Source organism: Aegilops tauschii, chromosome 7, assembly GCF_002575655.3.
Source record: "Aegilops tauschii subsp. strangulata cultivar AL8/78 chromosome 7, Aet v6.0, whole genome shotgun sequence".
Lineage (NCBI taxonomy): Eukaryota > Viridiplantae > Streptophyta > Magnoliopsida > Poales > Poaceae > Aegilops > Aegilops tauschii.
In genome coordinates, this window is record NC_053041.3 from 140,373,013 (window position 1) to 140,395,648 (window position 22,636).

Consider the following 22,636-nt stretch of genomic DNA (forward strand, 5'->3'; position numbering starts at 1 on the left):
AAATTACCGTTTGTACATAGGTAGTACATTATTTTTCAGAATGGGGAAAGACCTGTCCTATCTTTTCTGTTTTGCACATATTGGACGCCCCCTTGCCTACCTAGTATTGTTAGGTATGCACCCAGAGATTCTTGTTGTCTTTGTGTAAAATATATGGCCTTTGAACGCGCACGCAAACAAAGAAGGTTCGTAGAGCTATTTTTTTAGAATCAGCATTTTTTTAGGGAAGGTTCGTAGAGATAAATGCTGGCCTAGTTTGGATGGTTTTTAACTTTTTTTTTTAGACAAATGATGGTTTTTAACTTTGAGCTTTGTACTTGCTGGGCCCGTCATTACCGGTGAAGCCACATTTGGGCTGTGGGCAGCCAGCAGCCCAGCAAAGAGAAAAATCATCACTTGACCCACGCTCGTCACTTTCCCCTTCTCGTCGAGGGTTTCCTCTGCCCTGTTACGTTCCCTACTCCAATCCAATGGCGACGACCAGCAACAAGAAAATGGCGTCACCGTCGCCTATGCCGGACATGCCCGACCAGCTCCTCGCCGAGATATTCCTCCGGCTGCCCACCCCACAAGACCTTGCCCGCGCCTCCGCCGTCTGCCTCACCCTCCGCCGAATCTCCACCGACAGGTCCGGGCGAATAGCTCCCATGCGACGTCGTTGGTGTGAATTGTCTCTCATGCGACGTCGTTGGTTGTAATAGCTCTCATGCGACATCTGCGTTGGAAAAAATAGCTCCCATGCGACACTGCTGCCTAATCCAAAGACACATGTTTAAAACTCGAATCAGGTGAGCGGGACCCATTAATTTATCCAACTCAGCATTGGTCAGGTGAGCGGGACCCACAGCGTGGGACCCACTAACTTATCCAGGTCAGCATTGGTACAAGAGGACACCGAGCCGTGCCCCGAGCCGTGCAGCACCCGAGCCCATCCTCCCCCCCTCCCCGACCGTTGTTCTTCTTCTTCTCCGGCGACGACGCGCAGCAACGCCGTTCCGGGCCGCGACCTAGCAATGTCGAGCTCCGCTTCAGCCTCTCGCCGCTCATGGCCGCGCTATGGCGCAGTGCCCACGACAAGGTGCCCTGCATGCCCACGTATCGCACCCCTGAAGCGGCTAGTCACAACGACCGACAAGAATGGCAACCTTGGGCGGGAATTCGTGAAATGCGAGAGCAAACCAGAGCAGGGAAAGGTGAGATTTTACTTCTCTATATGCCAATTTTGGTTTTTGTCTCCCAATTTCATATTTGCCCATTTTTCATCGGATTTGGGATTTAGGGTTCATCTTTCCGATTTCAGAAATTGAAGCAATGCACCCATTTTGAGTGGCTAGATGAGTACATAGAGCGGATTCAACTGGAGGATGCATCAGGGGAGCTCGATTTACCGTTGGAGGCGGAGAAGTTGGGCAAGTTTGGATCGGGCGCGTCTGGATCTAGGGCCCCTGGATCTGGCAATTCCATTGGGGGCGCCCATTCCATTGGTGCTACTGTGGGGGATGCAGGAGTGACGGCAGAGCTGAAGAAGCTGAACAAGCAGATGAAGAAACTCATCGAATTGCAGAAGCAGGGCAATTTGATGGGGCTGATGGCCAGACTTTTTTATGTTTGTGTAATTGCTCTCGCATTTGTTTATGTGATGAAAATTAGTCGTAAGTGAATAGATTGAGCATCATTTGTAATCGTAATGATATGGATATTTGAATAAAAGTGTTGCGTTGTACGAATTCGGCATGTCTTCTCCACTCTGTTTCGGCCCCGGCCCCGTTTTTTCAGTTCTTCAGTTCGTCATCAGTTTCAGTTTCAGTGGTAGAGGGAGAAAAGAAAAAAAAAGGTTCGTCCACAGTTGCCCGAAAAGGCCAGGCCCATATAGAAGTTAGGCAGGGCCGAATAGAACATATCCAGGCCCATTGATAAAAGAAGTGTAGCTAGTGCAAAAAAAAGTGCACACGGTCATTGACATCGACATATCTTTTCGGCTTTAGGTTATTTCATAAATTTTAAGTTTCCTGCAGTCACCTTTTTTGAGATAACTCATCTGATAATTATTTGAGCTATTTTTATGCATAAGCTATCGTGTCTGATGGTAGGGTCCCGTGTTGTTTCGGCTAAAACAAAAGGTTGGTTCTAGTTAGCAGTCTAACCTGCAGTCTTTGTGAACCAAAAAAGTTGCAATTGTTTGGTTCTAGTTTATTTAACCAAGCATCATTTTTTTTGATTTGTGCTATGGTGTTTTCAAAGTTTTTACTCGTGTGTTTCAACCGAAAAAGGTTGTGCCCCTCTCAAAAAAAGAAGACATCTAGTGTGCCCCTAGTAGCATCTCCTTACAACATAGAGGGGCATCCCCTTACAACATATAGTGCATAAAACATAAAAGGAAGATAATTAACTAGACACGTGCTAACAACAACTTATATGATTGGATCATGTTTTAGTGCATTTTTTAGTTCACATGGCCACATAAATAAAATGCAATGGAGAAACTTTAGGCCCGAGAAAACATTAATAGATAGCACGATAGAGGGGCATCGGGTACCCTAGTAGCACAGATAGATAGAACATATAGAGGGGCATCCCCTTACAACATATAGTTCATAAAACATGAAACGAAAATAATTAAAACTAGTAGATAGAAGACACGGGCACACACGCCCGAACCAACACAAACACAAGCTAGTTAGATAGAAAGACTCGCACTCGAACAATTCCTTGTCCCCTCCTCCTTAGCCGGCGCCCCTCACTCGTTGTTCTCCGGCATCTGGTAGGGGAGGGTGTGCATGCCGTTGGGGTGAGGGAAGATGTGGTGGAAGTTGGTGAAGATGTTGTAGGTCGTGAACGCGATAAACTCGCATCCACACCAGAACACCTCGCCGAGGAGGTGGTGAGCGTCGTAGGGGTTGGTGAAGGTGACGTAGAGGCCGATGACGAAGCCGTTGGCGTTGCCATCGTACTGCTCGTGGAGGTGGAACATGGGCGGAGTGCCCGGAGGGAGGTGGCGGTAGCCGGCTTGGAGGAAGAAGCGAGCCAGCTCTCTAGGGCCCCTCCACCTTGAGATGGCCCACACCCTCAGGCTATTCTCGACGATGACTCCGGCCGGGTACTCCCTCTCCGGCACGGTGCGAGGGCGACGGTAGGTAGGGCCGTTGAACTGCATGGTGGCTCGAGTGGTGGATTTGGCTCGAAAAGAAGAAGCGGAGGAGGCTTGAGAGATGAGTGTGAGAGGGATAAGGAAATGGTGCCCTTTTATAGCCGCGTTGCAGCCGTGGTCAATGTGTACACGGTGCCTTCTCGATCGTTTTCTCTTCTCCGTTCGTACTGGCATAAGTAATTGCGGGCATTAATTCAAAAACGGCAGGCAGAGCATCCAAAGAGGCACGTGCGGCACAGGCGAGATGCATCGTTTCGTGCACTTGCATCGGCGGTGACGCCGCGTGGGAAACAGGCCCGTTCATCCGCGCGTGACACTGAAAAAGGAGCTGCACCACCGTCTCAGGTTCAAACATGCATTTGTTAAAATAGCTTAGATGCGACGTACCTATACGCTGTGCCCCTGCCGCTGCTTTACTGCGTCGATGCGTGCATGCAAGCCCGCATGCAAATGGCTAGGCTCACGAGCACCGTTCACGAGCACAGAATAGCTAGGCTGCGACATTGCATGGCATGCATGGGACAGGGATGGCCCACATGTCATTGACCCTCTCGCATGCAGCCCATCCCCCCCTCTCGACGGCCGTGCGCACGCACGCCAGGCTCTGCCGGGCCCGATCCACTCGGCCCAACGGTCACTGAGATGCTCCCCCGCTCAACGTTATCTGTTTGAACAGAGAGAAAAAACGGTGGCCAATCAGATTGGAGAATCAGGGCTCCCACGGATTGCCCCCGCGGAATCCTTCTAGAAGGCCTATCCGACGGCCGCAGTTTGGCGTTAGGGTTAGATCGACGGTGGACGTTTGGCGCTAGGGTTACATGGGTTTTGGAGGCAGTCAACGGGGTTTTGAAAGGTTTGACCGAACATTCAAATGTGTATAACTAATTCAAAAAAAATCTAAAAAATGAAAAACCTGCGCATATAGTCTTGTTATGTTACATAGTTATGATATAAAATGATAAACTTGATCTAATGATCTTTGCATGAAAAAACCTTCACAAATTGGACTATCTCGACTGAGGTTGCATAGAGTTCAAAGGAGTGAGAAGAGGGTTTGAGGTTTTGAAAATGCAAAAAATCAAAAACCTCACCTTAGCTTCATTTTGGAGTGACTAAGGAGGATCTGAAGTTATTTTTGCATTTTAAAGTTTTAAACTTGTTTTATTGCTGACTTTGTATTAAAGGGTGTTTTTTCAAAAATAAATTAATAATATGAATACTTATTCAAAAAAAGGTGAGACTTCGTATTGATCCTATATAGGTATAATATAAGCTAAGAAAATCTTTTTTTGTGATTTTGAGAAGGTCGAAAAAAACTTGCTTGGAAATGGGGTCGTTTTCCCTTACTTTGGAGCCTGTTTGGACAACATTTTCAGTGACTATGAGTTGGACTTCACAAAAAGGGTTGGATTTATGAACTAAAGTGCATAGTAGTACATAAAACAACGCAACATCACAGAACAAACAAATGAACTCCAAAAATATTGGAGATAGGTTCAAATTTGAATGTCGGTTCAAATTTGAATTTTATTTCAAGTCAAATCAACATCATAGCACATAAGTTTTCACATGAAAGAACATAAGTTTTCACATCAAATGACAACAAACATAAGTTTTCACATCAAATTTGAATGATTTCGACTCTATTTCTTTTGCTTCTTTCTACCACTCGATTTCTTCTCTTTTTTCCACCGTTTGGTTTCACAGCGCATAGTTTGTTGATGCTGATGCTCTTGCTTTTTGGCCCCTTGGTTTTCTTGCCAACTCCACTAGGCCCACTCAACTTTTGCCCCTCACCATGTCCCACTTCTTCAGTTTGCACTTCTGCAGCTTGAGTAGATGGCACACATTGTTCAACTACTTCAGTTTGCAACTCAACACTTGGCAGCACAACCTCCAAACATGGCAACACAGCTGTCAAAGCAGATTCGCATGGCAGCACAACAATTGCTTCATCTGCAACATTTTTAGATTGCCCTAGCGCCCGCAAAACAGATTCAGTATGCATCACGTCGTCCAAAACATAAACACTTAGCTCATGTTCAGCAGTAACAGTTTCAGTTTGTTCCATATCTTTGTCACCAAACATTATCTGCTTAGTGCTCTTCCTTCTAAAGCCATTGAGTCTTGCTTTTTTCACTGGCCAGCACTGTTCAACAACAAGAGGTGGGGCTTTTTCTGCACGCTTCCTCCTAAAAAGTAAAGCATTTCACTTGGTTAGATACTAGAACAAGTAGCAAAATCAAAAACTTGCAAAAACAGTAACATAAACATACTTTGGCCTCTGAGGAGTGTAGATGCATTTGGATGAACCAACTCTGTGCCCAAGTACCTCACACAACTTGCACCTATTTTTGTTACCTTTTTGAGCCCTTTTGGGCTTATCATTCTTTTCCTTTTCCTTTTCCCCCTTCTTACTACAACCACCTTTCTCAAACCAAGCTTTGAATCTGCTCTGTTTTGGCCTCCCAACCTTTCTTCTAGTGACAGGGGGACACAAGGTAAATTCTATTTCCACCTCAGGCCACTGAGATTGGTCAGTCAGTGCAGGAATTGGACTTGCATATGCAGCTTTGAATTTTTGTACTGAATAATACTCATGCAAATATGGGTGCATATTTAACCTGGGTTTAGATGCCAAAAAAATATGGAATGCTCACATAGTTTTCCAGTGTGTTGCCACTCTTGGCAAGTGCACTCATGCAACTCAGTATTTACCACATGCCTCCTGCCACTCTTTGTATCTCTAACTTCAGCACCCCACAAGGAAGATTTCTCAACAGATAGATGTGAAAGATTTCTACTCCTGTTGACCACCTATTGTACCACTGCTGGAAGCTTGTCCCCTTCCAAAATATTAGCAATTTTTCCTCTCAACTCCCACAAACGCATGATCATGATCCTTATTTGGTCCACCATGTCATGCACAGGCAAGTCTTTCAAATCCTTCACTTTGTTGTTAAAACTTTCTGCCAAGTTGTTATTGATATGATCACATTTTATGGCAGTATTAAAACCTGATCTATACCACAACAGAGAATGGTGTGTGTTCAACCATGAAGCAAATTCATTATCACTTCATGATGCCAATATCTTACCAAGGTGATAGGAATGTGTCTGTCTGGTGTAGGATCTTGCTGCTGGCCACATGCGCCCAAATTCATCTCCTCTGATTTTTTTTATCAGATTCATCCACATATGTCCAAAGCACTCCCTCTGCTCAGCATGGGGGAAAACATTTTTTACTGCATTTTCCAACCCTTTACATGCATCTGTGTGGATGGCCAAAGGAGAAACTGGCCCTATGCATCTTTTCAGTTGCATCATGAACCATATCCATGATGCCTCTGTCTCTGATTGAAACATTCCTATTGCAATTGGGAACATCCAGTTGTGTCCATCTAGAGCATTGCATGCAGCCAACTGACCATTCCACTTTCCAGTCAAAAAAGATGAGTCTATGCTCAAATATGGACGACAACCTGCTTTGAATCCATCTATGCAAGGCTTCAAACACATAAAAAACTTGCTGAAAAAAACCTTGCCATCCTCTGTTACCTCTGTATCTATCTCCACCACACTTCCAGGTGACCTCTTCTCCACCTCTGCTTTAAAACATCCTAAATGTATTTGCCCAGTCACCATACAATGATTTCATGGCCCTTTGTTTTGCTTTCCACACTGTGGTATATTGCAGCTGGATGGGGTACAGCTTCTCCAAGTCAACTTTAAGCCTCTTTGCAGTAGTGTTTGGAGTCTTGGCTAAAATAGGAGTAATCTTCTCTGTAACCCAAAGCTGTGATGTCATCTTTGAAACTCTCTGTGAAGTGGTCATACATGTATGCTGGTGTGGTATTTGATTTACCCTTACTGTACTTCCATCAGGTTGTAGTCTAGCAGACAAGTACCATTTGCAAGGATTGCCACCACCATCATAACCTTTGCACCGAGCATAAAATTTCTTTCGATCAGTCCACATAGTCTTGGCATCAAATTCTTTTTTCATTGCATAGGTCCTGAAAGACATCCTAAACTCCTTCATGCTTGGCCACAACTTTCCCACCTCAATAACTGGGTTCTCTTTGTCATACAAACAAACCAGCTCATTATCATCTGCATCATCCACATCATCTGCAGCCTCTCTCATTAGCTCTTCTTCATCCTCATTTGCATTTCTAGGGCATGTGTTACCATCAGCAGGCAAAGAACTGTCATCCTTCTCCTTATCTTTGTCATCAACTTGAATGCCAAACATTTCGGCCATATCAATGTCAGATATTGGTGTAATGACCAAATCTGTTTTTTCATTCAACTCTACTACATTCCAGTCAACAACAATCTTCCTAGCACCATGGGTTCCCTCCTCTCCATCTGTATCAATCCCTGTATCTTCAGCTACTACAGTCGGTTCAGTCAACAATGCCAACATCTTGTTTTGTGAAACCCACTCATTATCTTCCACCTGTGCAGCCATCTTTGATGGCACATAACCAACTCTGGAATGAGTTTGCAGATCAATTAGCTCAGCATAAAATGTTACTTGTTTGCTTGCCCACCCTTCTTGCTGATCAATTTCAGCAACCATGGATTCTCCATCTTCAATTCTCACATATTCACCATTATAGTTATCGAAACGTTGCAGAGACACCTCTTGTTCTGGACCCCAAACAATACTCTCCCCAATTCTCTCCACCAAATTGCCCACGGCCTTCTCCTTCATGCTCTCCAATTCCTGGGGATCAACATCTGCAAATTCGACATCCAACCTCACGGTGGTATCTCTATCAATGTCTTGGACACTGCCATCACTGAGCTTGGCTTTACAGGGAAAAAATTCCACTATAATTGCGAATGTGGTGGCAGAACCTGAACCTCCCCTGTTTTGTCAATGGCAGGCAGCGGCAGCAGTGTAAGCGACAGTCACTACCAAATCGAGTTCGATAACAGCTAAAATAGAAAAGAGGGCGACATTACCGATTTGAAGCACTGTCTCCTCGCTCCATCTCATTCAGCCCCCGCGCTCCTATCCAATCGAGATTCTAAAACGCCAAGAAACAGGGGCAGCATGAGGCCACAGATTTATCCAAAATTCTGGGGAATGGGACTAGAGTTTGGAAAATACTCACTCGCAATAGCCGCTGCCGAGAAAGGCGCTCCACCGCCGGGCGGGCCGCGGATCCAATCGAGATTCTAGATCGCCAAGAAACAGAGGGGCGGCATGAGGCCACAGATCCCCCAAAATTCTGGGAAGTGGGACTAGGGTTTCGGGCTCACTCGCAATAGCTCTGCCGCTACCGAGAAATGCGCTCCACCACCGCGGAGAAGAAACCGTTGCCGGAGAAGATGCTTACGGCGGCGCCGCTCGCCCAGTCCAGCACGGGTGAGTCGAGCACGGTCACACAGTCACCGGTCGAGTCGTCGACGGTTGACTCTTGACTACGTGGCCCTAGGTGGACCCTACCAGTCAGAGCACATAACCCCCGGTGTCCTAACCAAACCTCAGCCTAACTAACAGCCAACTAGCCGCGTAAACGGGTTGTCTTGCTTGAGCTATTTCTGCGCTGGGAGACGTCGTATGAGAACCATTACAACCAACGACGTCGCATGAGAGACAATTCAACTCAAAGATGTCGCATGGGAGGTATTCGTCCTGACAGGTCCTTCCTCCGCTGCTTCCGCTGCCTCCACGCACCACCGCTTCTCGGATTCCTCGACCGCGACGGCTTCCACCCAGCCCTACCCTCCACCCCCGCCGTCCGCGCGGTCGCCGCCGCCGCCGATTTCACCTTCTCCTTCCTCCCTACCACCGCCGCTGGACCGTGCAGGACGTCCGCGACTGCCGCGTCCTCCTCTCCCGCAGCACCGGGAAACATGGGCAGCCCCCGGTCTTCAGAGATCTCGCGGTGTGCGACCCCTTGCACCGGCGCTACGTCCTGCTCCCCCCGCTACCTCACGACCTAGCTGCTATGCTTGGGCACCCATTCCCCCCGGTAACCGAGGCCTGCTGCAAGCGCTTCCTCGTTCCCCTCGGCGAGGAGGAGGCAGCGGCTGGAGACACAACATTCAGAGTCATCTTGATGGCGTATTGCAAAACCAGTCTGGCCGCCTTTGTCTTCTCTTCCAGCAACGATCGATGGCGAGCTACTGCATCCAAGGATTTGAGTGATTTGGCCCTTGACGAGGGCGACATGGAGGAGATGTCAAGGGTCCAGCCTTTTATTCCCATGCGCCATTATGCTTATGGCTGTTTCTACTGGGACTGGGTGCAATTCGGGATGAAGAAGTTGCTCTTGCTTGACACCACCAACATGGAGTTCTCCGCTGCTGACCTCCCACCAGGAGAATGGAGCAAGGAAGGTATAGCCATTGTGGAGGCAGGGGAAGGCAGGCTCGGGATCTTTGGTTTCCGTGGTGAACCTGCATCCAGTCTCAGCTATACCGCTGCACGGACCAAAGGCGAGAGTCCCAGCCAGTGGCAGATGGAGAAGACAATCTCACTAGATTCTGGCTACAAATATTGTATCAGAGATGCAACACAGAGGTACTTGCTCTTGACAAGGATAGAAGCATCATCTCTAAATAATCACCTTGTTGGATATTTCTCAATGGATATCAAGACGTTGGAGCTTCAGAGGGTTTATGAGAAACAGCACTACTCTAAGTATCAGACATACACATATGTCAACTTCCCACCATCATTGTTGTCTTCAAGGAGAATATGAAGTGGTAAAGTTTCTATTGCTTCCAAGTATCTCCTTCACTTCATAATTATCACATGACTTGTCTATTGCTTCATGCTCATTATGGCAATTGGTAATTCTTGTTTTATTTAGTACTCCCTCCGTCCCATAATATAAGAACGTTTTTGACACTAGTGTAGTGCCAAAAACGTTCTTATATTATGGGACAGAGGGAGTACTGTTTGATTTATTGTGCTCATCGGAAAGCTAAGAAAGCTCGCGAACATAATTGTGTTTCTTGTCTTGTTTGCCTCGGTCGCCTTTTAAAGAGAATGGGGTTAGTACTTAGTAGGAGAAATGATCTTGTACACTACAAGTAGCTTATGCATGAGTGAGTCCTGATGGAAATCTGGAATCACTAAAAATACCAGGTCATTATAGTTATTTTAGAGGAGTAGTTTTGATGATCAAGATAAAGTAGGAAGGAATACAACTTTATTTCTGGTTTACCTTAAATTGATTCACCATGAGAAAATCCACAAGTCAAAGACAGCCCATTTTGTACACTTTTTCTTCAGAATTATATCTTGCGATGCTATTTTGAGGTAAACCTGTATGGTCACAAATAAGATCCTGAGTCACTGCTGTAAAATAAGAAGAGCTTGTGCTCACAGACAACTGAAATGTTATCCCGCGATGTTGTTTTATCTGAATCAACCTCATAAGATTGAAGGGAGTGCTTATCACGGGCAACTGAAATTGTTCTTTATTGCAGTCATTGTCTCCACCACTGTTAGATCCTCAGTATCATGGTTGTGCTCTGAATCTCCAAGCAAATCATATTGGTTGAGATGATTGACTAAAACTTAGAGTTGTCACGTGATTGTATTGTTTCTCGCTGCCAACACCCGGAGCTACATATTCACGTATACGTTGTTCTAGTTTTCATGGTGCTTGTAGCTTCAGTTAATGTGGCTGCTGCTATCCCTGCGTAAGAGTGAGTGTGACCATGAACTTTAACAGTTTCAATCGACCAACAATTGTGGTTGAGCTAGCTAGATGATGCATATTTCCATGTCCCATTTTTTTCTCAACTAGTATTTATTAGAGTTATGATCTCGTCGAGGATGAATACAATACACGATGATTGTAACCATTAAAAGCCTTTGCGTTCTATCAAAAATGAAGGAGTGCCCCTATTTTTCCTTTTTTGTTTAGTTTGAAGCTAGAGCTTTATTAGTAGTAGGAAACAAGTTGGTGCATAGCGCACATGACGTCACCAGCAATAAACTCTGGCACATTGAACTCCCACTTTACCCTACCAGAGCCTACAGGTTTAATTCCAAATTTACTTAAGCCTTGTTTGTCTGTCGACCGCCTGCAGACAGACAAGTCGCAACTGGACAAGCACGGTCAGTTGTGTGAACAAGTTTTCTGCAATTAACCCCACTATGCAGTTGAAATTCTTTTTTATTGCAGTCAATCTCCATCACTCTGAGATCTTGATACGATGGTTGTCCTAATCTGAAAGCAGATCATATTGGTTTTGATATAATTGAATGAATCTTAAAGAGTTTTCAGGCGATTGTGTATTAGCAATTTTGTAGGATGAATTTGAGGGGACAGCCAGTTTTTTTTGTTCCTTTATGGGCATCAATTTGTACCAGGATGGAATTAAGTTTTTCAAGACTAGTTTCTTTATGTTGATGTGCCTCTGTCTGGCTATGTATTCCAACCTTTTATTTTAAATTCCCATGGTAGGCACACTGGAGCGAGTGTCTGCAGTCACATGTTTCGAATTCAGCTTAGATAAATATTACCTATGTGATAATGCTATTATGTATCTTCCTCTACCTAGTTACATATAATTTGTTCCTTTTAGCTCGTAAACTCTCAAATATGTGTGCAATGAAATTCTTATTTATTGTAGTCAATCTCCACCAGTCTTAGGTCCCAGTATCATGGTTTTTCTCCTTATCCCAAAGCAAATCATGTTGGTCGAGATGATTGACTGAAACTTAAGGAGTTTTCATGCGATTATGTATTAGCAATCCTGTAAGATGAATTGGAGAGGGCACCTAGTTTTGTTTTTCTTTCCTTTTTGGGACTCATTTTTGTACTTGGATTGCTGACAGCAGCTAGTGCGTTGGTTCTTGCTACCAATGCCCCAGTTTCTCTCCATGTTTTGTAGTCAGAAGTTTGGTATACTGCTAGGTGCCTGGTAGTATATGATTTCGTGCTGTCCTGTAACATGGAGGTACCACTTCAAGTTCTTCACGACCCATTTCTTTATGTTGACTGGCCTGAGTGCAAACTACAATTCTAAACACACCTAAAGCGAGTGTTTGCAGTCACTTGTTTCGAATTCAGTTGAAATCAGTAATCAAGATTACCAATGTGACAAGGTTATTAATTACTGAAACGTAAGGAGTTATTAGGTGATTGTGCATTAGGAATTCTGTAAAGACCACCCAGTTTTGTGTTCTTTCTTTTCTTGTGTGCATTATTTATGTACTATTAGGATGGCAGTCGGCAGCTAGTATGTTGGTTCTCACTAGCAATACCTCGAGTTTCTTTATTCTTTTTAAGTTAGAAGTTTGTTATACTGCTACTAGGAAGTATGAGGACTCCTGCAACACAAATGTACCAATTCTGTATTACTTAAGTTTTCCACGTCTCGTTTCTTTATGGTGTCTTGCCTCTGCCTGGCTATGTATTCAAACTTGTATTACAAATTCCAGTCTAAGCACACTGAAGCGGGTGTTCGCAGTCACATATTTTCAAATTCGGCTGAGACCAATATTACCAAAGTGACAACGCTATTATGCAATATTTCTTCTCTGGTGTCTAAACTTCTATCTTGTCTGTTCAGGTTTGACAGAGCAGTACGTAATCATATCAGCATTCTTAATTCAAAGCGACCATGGTTTCAACAGCTTGGAGTTCTCACATACGTGATCACTTTGCCTACAGAACAACACGATCTACATTGCCTTGCCTGGTGGTGGCCATGTCAATGTTTCGGTTATTAGGCCTAACATCAATGTGGAATTTCCCTGCCTAAGAATGTGGCTTTGATATTAGGAGTTCAAGTCAATTTTTTTCTTCATTATTAGTTAGAGTTGCTAAAACAGGTACAATCTGACTAGTGGCAGAACGATCACAACGGAACTGATAACCAATGTAAGGACAATATAAGCAGCACCAGCATGCAGCTGGAGGGACTTGTTCTTTGTTGTTGCTGCTGCTGCTGTACGGTGAAGGGTAGGCAGCAAAAAAGGTTTGTAGAGCTGTAGAAAGAGGTGAGTGGAAGTCCTAAATGGTGCTCATGTTTGGATCGCCGAAGTACCGATAATTTGTGAAATCTTGAATATGCTGTATGATCTTGAATACTGAGTGGACAATTTTCTCTGCTGTATGATCTTTTGTCCCTTCTTCTTCAGATTTGATGGAGCTGTAATCAGATCGCCCCAGCGTAAGTTGACAATCCAAACGCAACATGTACACAGATATATATACTACTGTCACCAAGTTGGTTGGTTTCACCTGCCTGTTATTAGCGGCAAGAAAAATTAAGAGATGACTTTCGGATCGCTTGGTCTCGGGTCCTGAGGACAAAACTGCAACCATCAGCGCTTTCGGTTGATTTGTGAACGCGGGTGCGGGAATTGGCGAAGACACACTCGTTGGCGCTAATGGTCAGTTGTTGGTCGTTTCAGATTAGCGAAGGTGCCTCTAGCTAAACAGGCTTGTCCATAGTTTTTTAGGCGACTCTGGTCCATGGTTTGTAGCATGGTGACACTAAACGGATCTTAATATATGAAGGCTTGCCCCGGGGTTCCTGCTTGTTGTTAAAGAAAAAACATATGAAGGTTCAACGAGGCCCGCGGCCCGCCAAATGAATGCAATTTTCTCACTTATAGTGAGATGGTGTTCTCCTATTTGGCGCACAGGTCGCCCACGAGCGACTTGGCACGTACCTCCCCACACCCGCTACGTATAGAATTTGGGCCTGCCCAAACTAGCTCCATTATGGATTTGAGAAGGCTGTAGAACCTTCCTAGACAATTGTTTTTGGTTCTGCTTGCAATTTGTTTTCTACTTTTTACATTTTTTGTCATTTCCTTTCTTTCTACATTTTTTATTTTGTTTTTTTCTTATTCTTTTTCCTTTTAATTTAATTTCCATTTTACTTTTTTATTTTAGTTTTTAAAAATTTCATTTATTCCAAAATTTCACGAACATTTTCTAAACTCTGGGCACATTTTTTTAAATTGGTGAACAATTTTTCAAACCAGGAAGATTTTTTTTGGAATTCAAAGTTTATTCATCAATTTAAAAACAATCATCATACTTTTCCACATAGGGTTTGCATTCATAAACATTTTTCAAATCAGTGTGAACATTTTTCGATTTCAAAATCTGTTCGTCGAATTCAAAACATGTTCATCGTATTGGTGAAATTGCATATGTTTTTCTGGAAGTCGTGAACAAGTTTTTTGCATAGGCGGATTTTTTTGTAATAGGGAAGAACTTTCGAAATCCATAAACATTTTTTCTTTTTGACGAATGTTCCTTGAATTCATGAATATTTTTGAATAAATGAACATTATTAAAATGTTGTGAACATTTTATAAAAAATTGGAAACATTTTTTAGCAATTCGAGACCACTGTTTTAAATATTCTCAATATTTTTAAAAATTTATGAACATTTTTTGAAGACACGAATCCTTTTTTTCTTCTGAAATCATGTGTTTTTCGAAAACCAATGAATATTCTTTGAATTCACGAATTTTTTGTTAAATTCACAAAAAAAATATGATTTCTGGAACATCCTTCCAATGTTCACCTTCTGAAATTTGAAACTTTTTCAAAATTTTAATTATTTTAAAGAAGAAAAATAAAAACACAAAAAGGTTAAAAAAATGAACCAGAAAAATTGATGCACATAATAGGGGTGCGCGCTGACTCATTTGCCAGCGCGCCACACGCCATATAGTAAGCACCCCTATATCCCGCCTTCAGCGAGTCCAGCTTCCGACTCGCTGAAAACTATATATATATATATATATATATATATATAGTGTTACTATTCATCACCCAGGATGCAGAATAAGTTATTCTTCATCCAAGGTAATCTTACGATCATTTCCTGAATAAATTATGTTTAGAATATAAATAGTTACATGCATATTGATTCAATATGTAAAATTTGGTGTAAAAAAACGAAAATATAAGTTATAAGACCAGAAAAATCACATTTTATGTATGTTTTTACATTCGTAATTTTACGTAACATAATTTATTTTACGGCGAGTACATATTTTCTTACGTTCTCTTTTTATGTATGAAATAAGACAAAATTTACGAAACGTAAAAATACGGTGCATTGATGTCAAAATAGAGAGAGGGTGAAGAATAATAGCGCGACCCTATATATATATACATATAAAACAATTATTTAACACTCTACAAAACATATTTGAAAAATGTTGCACAAGTATTGGAAAAATATTATTAAAGCATTCAGAAAAAATTTAAATGTGTATAGAAAAACTGTTGATAATATATTATAAGAAAACGATGATTTTTTGATCATGTATATAAAACGTTAATCAAGAATTTTGAAAAAAAAGTTGAACAAGTATTTGAAAAATGTATTACAAAAGTATTTAATTTGTATTGGAAAAACGTTAGAGGTGTATTAGAAATATATGGCTGACATATACAAGAAATGTAGAATAATAAACAAAGAACAAAGACCGAAACAAAAATCAAAATCAACAAATTAAAATTGTAAATGAAAAAAAAGAACAAAGTGCAAAAAAAGAATGAAAAAATGGAGAAAAAATAAACATAAAAAGAAGAAGAAACCCAGAAGAAAACCGGCTCGAATCGCCTCAAGTAGGACGCACCACTACGACCTTGTTTGTTTTGGATTCTAGGATCAGATTCAGCTTTGCCAGTGAAGCCGAATATGGAATCTGAAACAAACAGCTATTAGGAATCAACTTTGCCAGTGAAGCTGAATCTGGATTTGGGCCATTTTTGGTGCAATTTCCTGAAGGACCTCAAAGTGTACTTCGGTGGTGAAGCTGATTCCCATAGGTGATTAAAATCTAAGCGAAGTAGAAACAAATAGGGCCTACTACTTACCATGAATGGGGCCTAGGCGGAGTGGCTAGCAGCGCCCGGGATCGATCCCTATTTCTCCCCTTTCCTCTGCTAGTTTTCGTTGCTATGCATGCACGAATGGGCCGGCCCAATACTACGCGGAGGGATGGAAAACCTTCAGCGAGAGCTGCTACCGACTCGCTTAATGCGACACATTTTTTTTGAGATCACACATTTTTATAAAATTTATAAATATTCTTTGAATACACTTATTTTTTCAACATAATAAAGATTTTTTAACCACCAAAAGTTTATAATTTCTAGAACATTTGTCCAAAGTAATTTTTTTTTAAATTTGGAGCTTTTTAAAAATTGACAGAAAAACTAGGGGTGTTCCAGCAACGTTCATGGGCGGTTCCCAATAGGGGTGCTGACTCGTTTTCCAGCGCGTCATGCGCCAAATAGGAGCTCGCGGCGAGATGAGAGATCCTAGCTGATGCTCATGCTTTGTTGAGTAAGCGAACTCGCACGATAGATGGTATTTGTCTGTTACCAGTTGAGCTACCGAATATTACTGATTAATAGGCCGTGTGAATATTTAAGAACAAACCGCAACGCCAGAAAAAAAATAAAAAATTTCAACCTTGAGCATTTTGTGATATACACTAAACAAATTTTAAATACACATTGAACATTTCTCTGATACATGCTGAACAATTTTTAAATACACATTGAACGTTTTGTGGTATACTCTGAATATTTTTACAACGCATGTTCAACTTTCTCATAAATACAGGGTGAACATTTTCTTAAAATACGATGGACATTTTTGTAATTTTTTTATAAAACACACAAAAAAGAGAAGCAAAAACATAAAAGAAAAAACAAAAGGAAAAAGAAACAATAAAATAGAACAAAAACCACTGCAAACCACAGAAAACATTGAAAAACTGGAAGGGAAAATCCACAAAAGAAAAACGAACCCCACTCCCCCCACCCTGCAAAAAACAGCGAAGGAAGCTGCAACCAAATGAAGAGCAGGCGAATCCTCTACGCGGGGCAGCCCGAACGGAGGTCACCTCAGCGAAGCTGCGAAGGCACGACCTTTTGAGGCAATTCCTATTTGGCGCTTAAGACATCCATTACTGTGTATTTTACAAACAGACGCCTGAAGTGCCTCCACGCAAAAAACAGCGAAGGAAGCTGCAACCAAATGAAGAGCAGGCGAATCCTCTACGTGGGCCAGCCCGAACGGAGGTCACCTCAGCGTAGCTGCGAAGGCACGACCTTTTGAGGCAATTCCTATTTGGCGCTTAAGACATCCATTACTGTGTATTTTACAAACAGACGCCTCCCTCATCGAGATAAGTTGTGCAACCACACCGCCACCTAGCGGGATCAATAAGTCATAACCTTTTCCTTCTTTTATTCTTCCTTGTTTTTGTTGTTGTTTTTGTTTTTTCCTTTTCCTTTTTTCCTTTTTTCTTTCTTCTTCTTTCTTGTTCAACGAATTGTTTGCAAATACGTGAACTTTTTCTTCAAATCGATGAACAGTTTTTGAAATGCGATGAGTTTTTTCAAATTTGATGAACAATTTTCAAATTCAATGAAGTTTTTCCAAATTTGATGATTTTTTTAAGTTCAGTGTTTTTTAAATCTATGAACTCTTTTCAATTTTTGATGAACATTTCTAGAATTTGGTAAATGTTTTCAAGTATATGAACATTTTTCAAAAACATTATTGTTTTTCAAAATTTGGGAACATTTTTGAATTCAGGATTTTTTTTCCGCTTGCAATCGATTTCGCTCTAATGGGCCGGCCCACCAGCGTTGGTGTGTGGCTCTAGGGAGCTTCTTGTGGAAGCACATATTTTGCCTTTTCGATAAGCACAACTGTGCTTCTCGCGGAAGTAAATATGTGCCTCCGCGAGAAGCAAGTCTGTGCTAGTGGGTCCATGCTGGCATCAACACTATCCCATCTCCATTCCGTTGTAATACCGAACTCGGGTAGTGGCGTGCGTGGTACAAAGTCTACCTAGAGTTCTGTACCCGGATCCGTCCAGTTACAAACGTCAAGAGTGGCTTAAGTATTTTAGAGAAAAGGTGTCGGCCGAGCTCGAGAAAAGACTCGAACCTAACCTGGCTTCGAATTAATAAAGCCATCAACCGGCCAGGATTACAAGTAAGCGTACAACAAGTAAAGAAACAAGAAACGACAAAGATACAGAGAGCTGTAGCAGCTTAGGACCTATTTGTGATACAGGCAAACAAGAGATAGTAATAGGAGCCTAGCCAAGATCACCAAGGTCAGACACCAAGTGCAGTAGCCACACTAGCAGTAGAGTGAGGGCAGCAAGAAACTAGCATCGATGATGTCTACTACGCAACCTTCTTCTTGTAGACTCGCCTTGGGCCTCCAAGCGCAGAGTTTTGTAGGACAGTAGCAATTTCCCCTCAAGTGGACGACCTAAGGTTTATCAATCCGTGGGAGGCGTAGGATGAAGATGGTCTCTCTCAAACAACCCTGCAACCAAATAACAAAGAGTCTCTTGTGTCCCCAACACACCCAATACAATGGTAAATTGTATATGTGCTCTAGTTCGGTGAAGAGATGGTGATACAAGTGTAATATGGATGGTAGATATAGGTTTTTGTAATCTGAAAATATAAAAACAGCAAGGTAGCAAGTGGTAAAAGTGAGCGAAAACGGTGTTGCAATGCTTGAAAACAAGGCCTAGGGTTCATACTTTCACTAGTACAAGTTCTCTCAACACTGATAACATAATTAAATCATATGGTAATCCCTCAACGTGCGACAAAAGTCATTCCAAAGTTCCTATCACGGAGAACATAAGATAAAATTGCTTGTAGGGTACGAAACCACCTCAAAGTTATTCTTTTCGATCAATCCATTGAGCTATTCCTATAAGTGTCATAAACAGCCCTAGAGTTCGTAGTAAAATAACACCATATGACACACATCAATCAACCCTAATGTCACCTAGATACTCCAATGTCACCACAAGTATCCGTGGGTTAATTATACGATATGCATCAAACAACTTTAGATTCATAATATTCAATCCAACATAAAGAACCTCAAAGAGTGCCCCAAGATTCCTACCGGAGAAACAAGGACGAAAACGTGCATCAACCCCTATGCATAGATTACCCTAATGTCACCTGGGAATCCGTGACTTGAGTGCCAAAACATACGTCAGGTGAATCAATAGAATACCCGATTGTCACAACGGGTATCCCCCGCAAGACATACATCAAGTGTTCTCAAAACCACAATAGTTTTCAATCTGATAATAGTGAAACCTCAAAGGTAAAACTCAATTCATCACAAGAAGATAGAGGGGGAGAAACACCATATAATTCAACTATAGTAACAAAGCTCGTGGTACATCAAGATCGTGCCATATCAAGAACACGAGAGAGAGAGAGAGAGAGAGAGAGAGAGAGAGAGAGAGAGAGAGAGAGAGAGAGAGAGATCAAACACATAGCTACTGGTACATACCCTCAGCCCCGAGGGTGAACTACTCCCTCCTCGTCCTAGAGACCGCCGGGATGATGAATATGGCCACCGGTGATGGTTTCCCCCGCCGACAGGGTGCCGGAATGGGCTCCCGATTGGTTTTTCGTGGCTATAGAGGCTTGTGGCGGCGGAACTCCCGATCTAGGTTTATTTCTAGGAGTTTCTATATTTATAGGAATTTTTGGCGTCGGGAACAGGTTAGGGGGTCCACGAGGCGACAACAAGACAGGGGGCGCGCCCTAGGGGGGCGCACTCCACCCTTGTGGAGGCCTCGTGGCTCTTCTTGCCCAACTCTTTTGCTTCGGTGGCTTCTCCTAGTCCATAAAAAATCATGGTAAATTTTCAAGCCATTTGGACTCCGTTTGATATTCCTTTTCTGCGAAACTCAAAAACAAGGAATAAAAAACAGAAACTGGCACTGGGCTATAGGTTAATAGGTTAGTCCCAAAAATCATATAAAATAGCATATAAATGCATATAAAACATCCAAGATAGATAATATAATAGCATGGAACAATAAAAAATTATAGATACATTGGAGACATATCAAGCATCCCCAAGCTTAATTCTTGCTCGTCCTCGAGTAGCTAAATGATAAAAACAGAATTTTTGATGTGGAATGCTACCTAACATATTTATCCATGTAATATTCTTTATTGTGGCATGAATGTTCAGATCCATAAGATTCAAAACAAAAGTTTAATATTGACATAAAAACAATAATACTTCAACCATACTAATAAGGCAATCATGTCTTCTCAAAATAACATGGCCAAAGAAATCTATCCCTACAAAATCATATAGTCTGGCTATGCTCCATCTTCATCACACAAAATATTCAAATCATGCACAACCCCGATGACAAGCCAAGCGATTGTTTCATACTTTTGATGTTCGCAAACCTTTTCAACTTTCACGCAATACATGAGCGTCAGCCATGGACATAGCACTATAGGTGGAATAGAATATGGTGGTTGTGGAGAAGGTAAAAAGAAGGAGATAGTCTCACATCAACTAGGCGTATCAACGGGCTATGGAGATGCCCATCAAGAGATATCAATGTGAGTGAGTAGGGATTGCCATGCAACGGATGCACTAGAGCTATAAATTTATGAAAGCTCAAAAAGAAACTAAGTGGGTGTGCATCCAACTTGCTTGCTCATGAAGACCTAGGGAATTTGAGGAAGCCCATCATTGGAATATACAAGCCAAGTTCTATAAATTCCCACTAGTATATGAACGTGATAACATAGGAGACTCTCTATCATGAAGATCATGGTGCTACTTTGAAGCACAAGTGTGGAAAAAGGATAGTAACATTGCCCCTTCTCTCTTTTCTCTCATTTTTTTGATTGACTTCTTTGGCCTCCTTTTTTTTGATTGGCTTATTTGGCCTCCCCTTTTTTTATTTCCTCCCATGGGACAATGTTCTAATAATGACGATCATCACACTTTTATTTACTTACAACTCGATACTTAGAACAAAATATGACTCTATATGAATGCCTCCGGCGGTGTACCGGAATGTGCAATGAATCAAGAGTGACATGTATGAAAGAATTATGAACGGTGGCTTTGCCACAAATACGATGTCAACTACATGATCATGCAAAGCAATATGACAATGATGAAGCGTGTCATAATAAACAGAACGGTGGAAAGTTGCATGGCAATATATCTCGGAATGGCTATGGAAATGCCATAATAGGTAGGTATGGTGGCTGTTTTGAGGAAGGTATATGGTGGGTGTATGGTACTGATACGTCTCCAACGTATCTATAATTTTTGATTGCTCCATGCTATATTATCTTCTGTTTTGGACATTATTGGGCTTTATTATTCACCTTCGGAATGAAACCTTCGGGAACGTGATGAAACGGAGTCCAAACGGAATGAAACCTTCGGGAACGTGATTTTCGGAACGAACATGATCCAGGAGACTTGGACCCTACGTCAAGGAAGCTTCCAGGAAGCCACGAGCTAGGGGGCGCGCCTACCCCCCAGGTGCGCCCTCCACCCTCATGGGACCCACGTTGCTCCACCGACGTACTCCTTCCTCCTATATATACCTACGTACCCCCAAACGATCAGATACGGAGCCAAAAACCTAATTCCACCGCCGCAACCTTCTGTACCCACAAGATCCCATCTTGGGGCCTGTTCCGGAGCTCCGCCGGAAGGGGCATCGATCACGGAGGGCTTCTACATCAACACCATAGCCTCTCCGATGAAGTGTGAGTAGTTTACCTCAGACCTTCGGGTCCATAGTTATTAGCTAGATGGCTTCTTCTCTCTTTTTGGATCTCAATACAATGTTCTCCCCCTCTCTTGTGGAGATCTATTCAATGTAATCTTCTTTTGTGGTGTGTTTGTTGAGACCGATGAATTGTGGGTTTATGATCAAGTTTATCTATGAACAATATTTGAATCTTCTGAATTCTTTTATGTATGATTGGTTATCTTTGCAAGTCTCTTCGAATTAACAGTTTGGTTTGGCCTACTAGATTGATCTTTCTTGCAATGGGAGAAGTGCTTAGCTTTGGGTTCAATCTTGCGGTGTCCTTTCCCAGTGACAGTAGGGGCAGCAAGGCACGTATTGTATTATTGCCATCGAGGATAGCAAGATGGGGTTTTTATCATATTGCATGAATTTATCCCTCTACATCATGTCATCTTGCTTAAGGCGTTACTCTGTTCTTATGAACTTAATACTCTAGATGCATGCTGGATAGCGGTCGATGTGTGGAGTAATAGTAGTAGATGCAAGCAGGAATCGGTCTACTTGTCTCGGACGTGATGCCTATATACATGATCATACCTAGATAATCTCATAACTATGCTCAATTCTGTCAATTGCTCAACAGTAATTTGTTCACCCACCGTAAAATACTTATGCTCTTGAGAGAAGCCACTAGTGAAACCTATGGCCCCCGGGTCTATCTTCCATCATATTAATCTTCCAACACTTAGTTATTTCCGTTGCTTTTATTTTACTTTGCATCTTTATCATAAAAATACCAAAAATATTATCTTATCATATCTATCAGATCTCACTCTCGTAAGTGACCGTGTAGGGATTGACAACCCCTTATCGCGTTGGTTGCGAGGATTTATTTGTTTGTGTAGGTGCGAGGGACTCGCGCGTAGCCTCC

The 22,636-nt window shown here is 42.3% G+C and overlaps 1 pseudogene; it reads left to right on the forward strand.

The window, feature by feature from the left end:
* Positions 1-355: 355 nt before the first annotated feature.
* On the forward strand, positions 356-13,246 carry LOC109733010 (uncharacterized; annotated as a pseudogene).
* Positions 13,247-22,636: the final 9,390 nt, after the last annotated feature.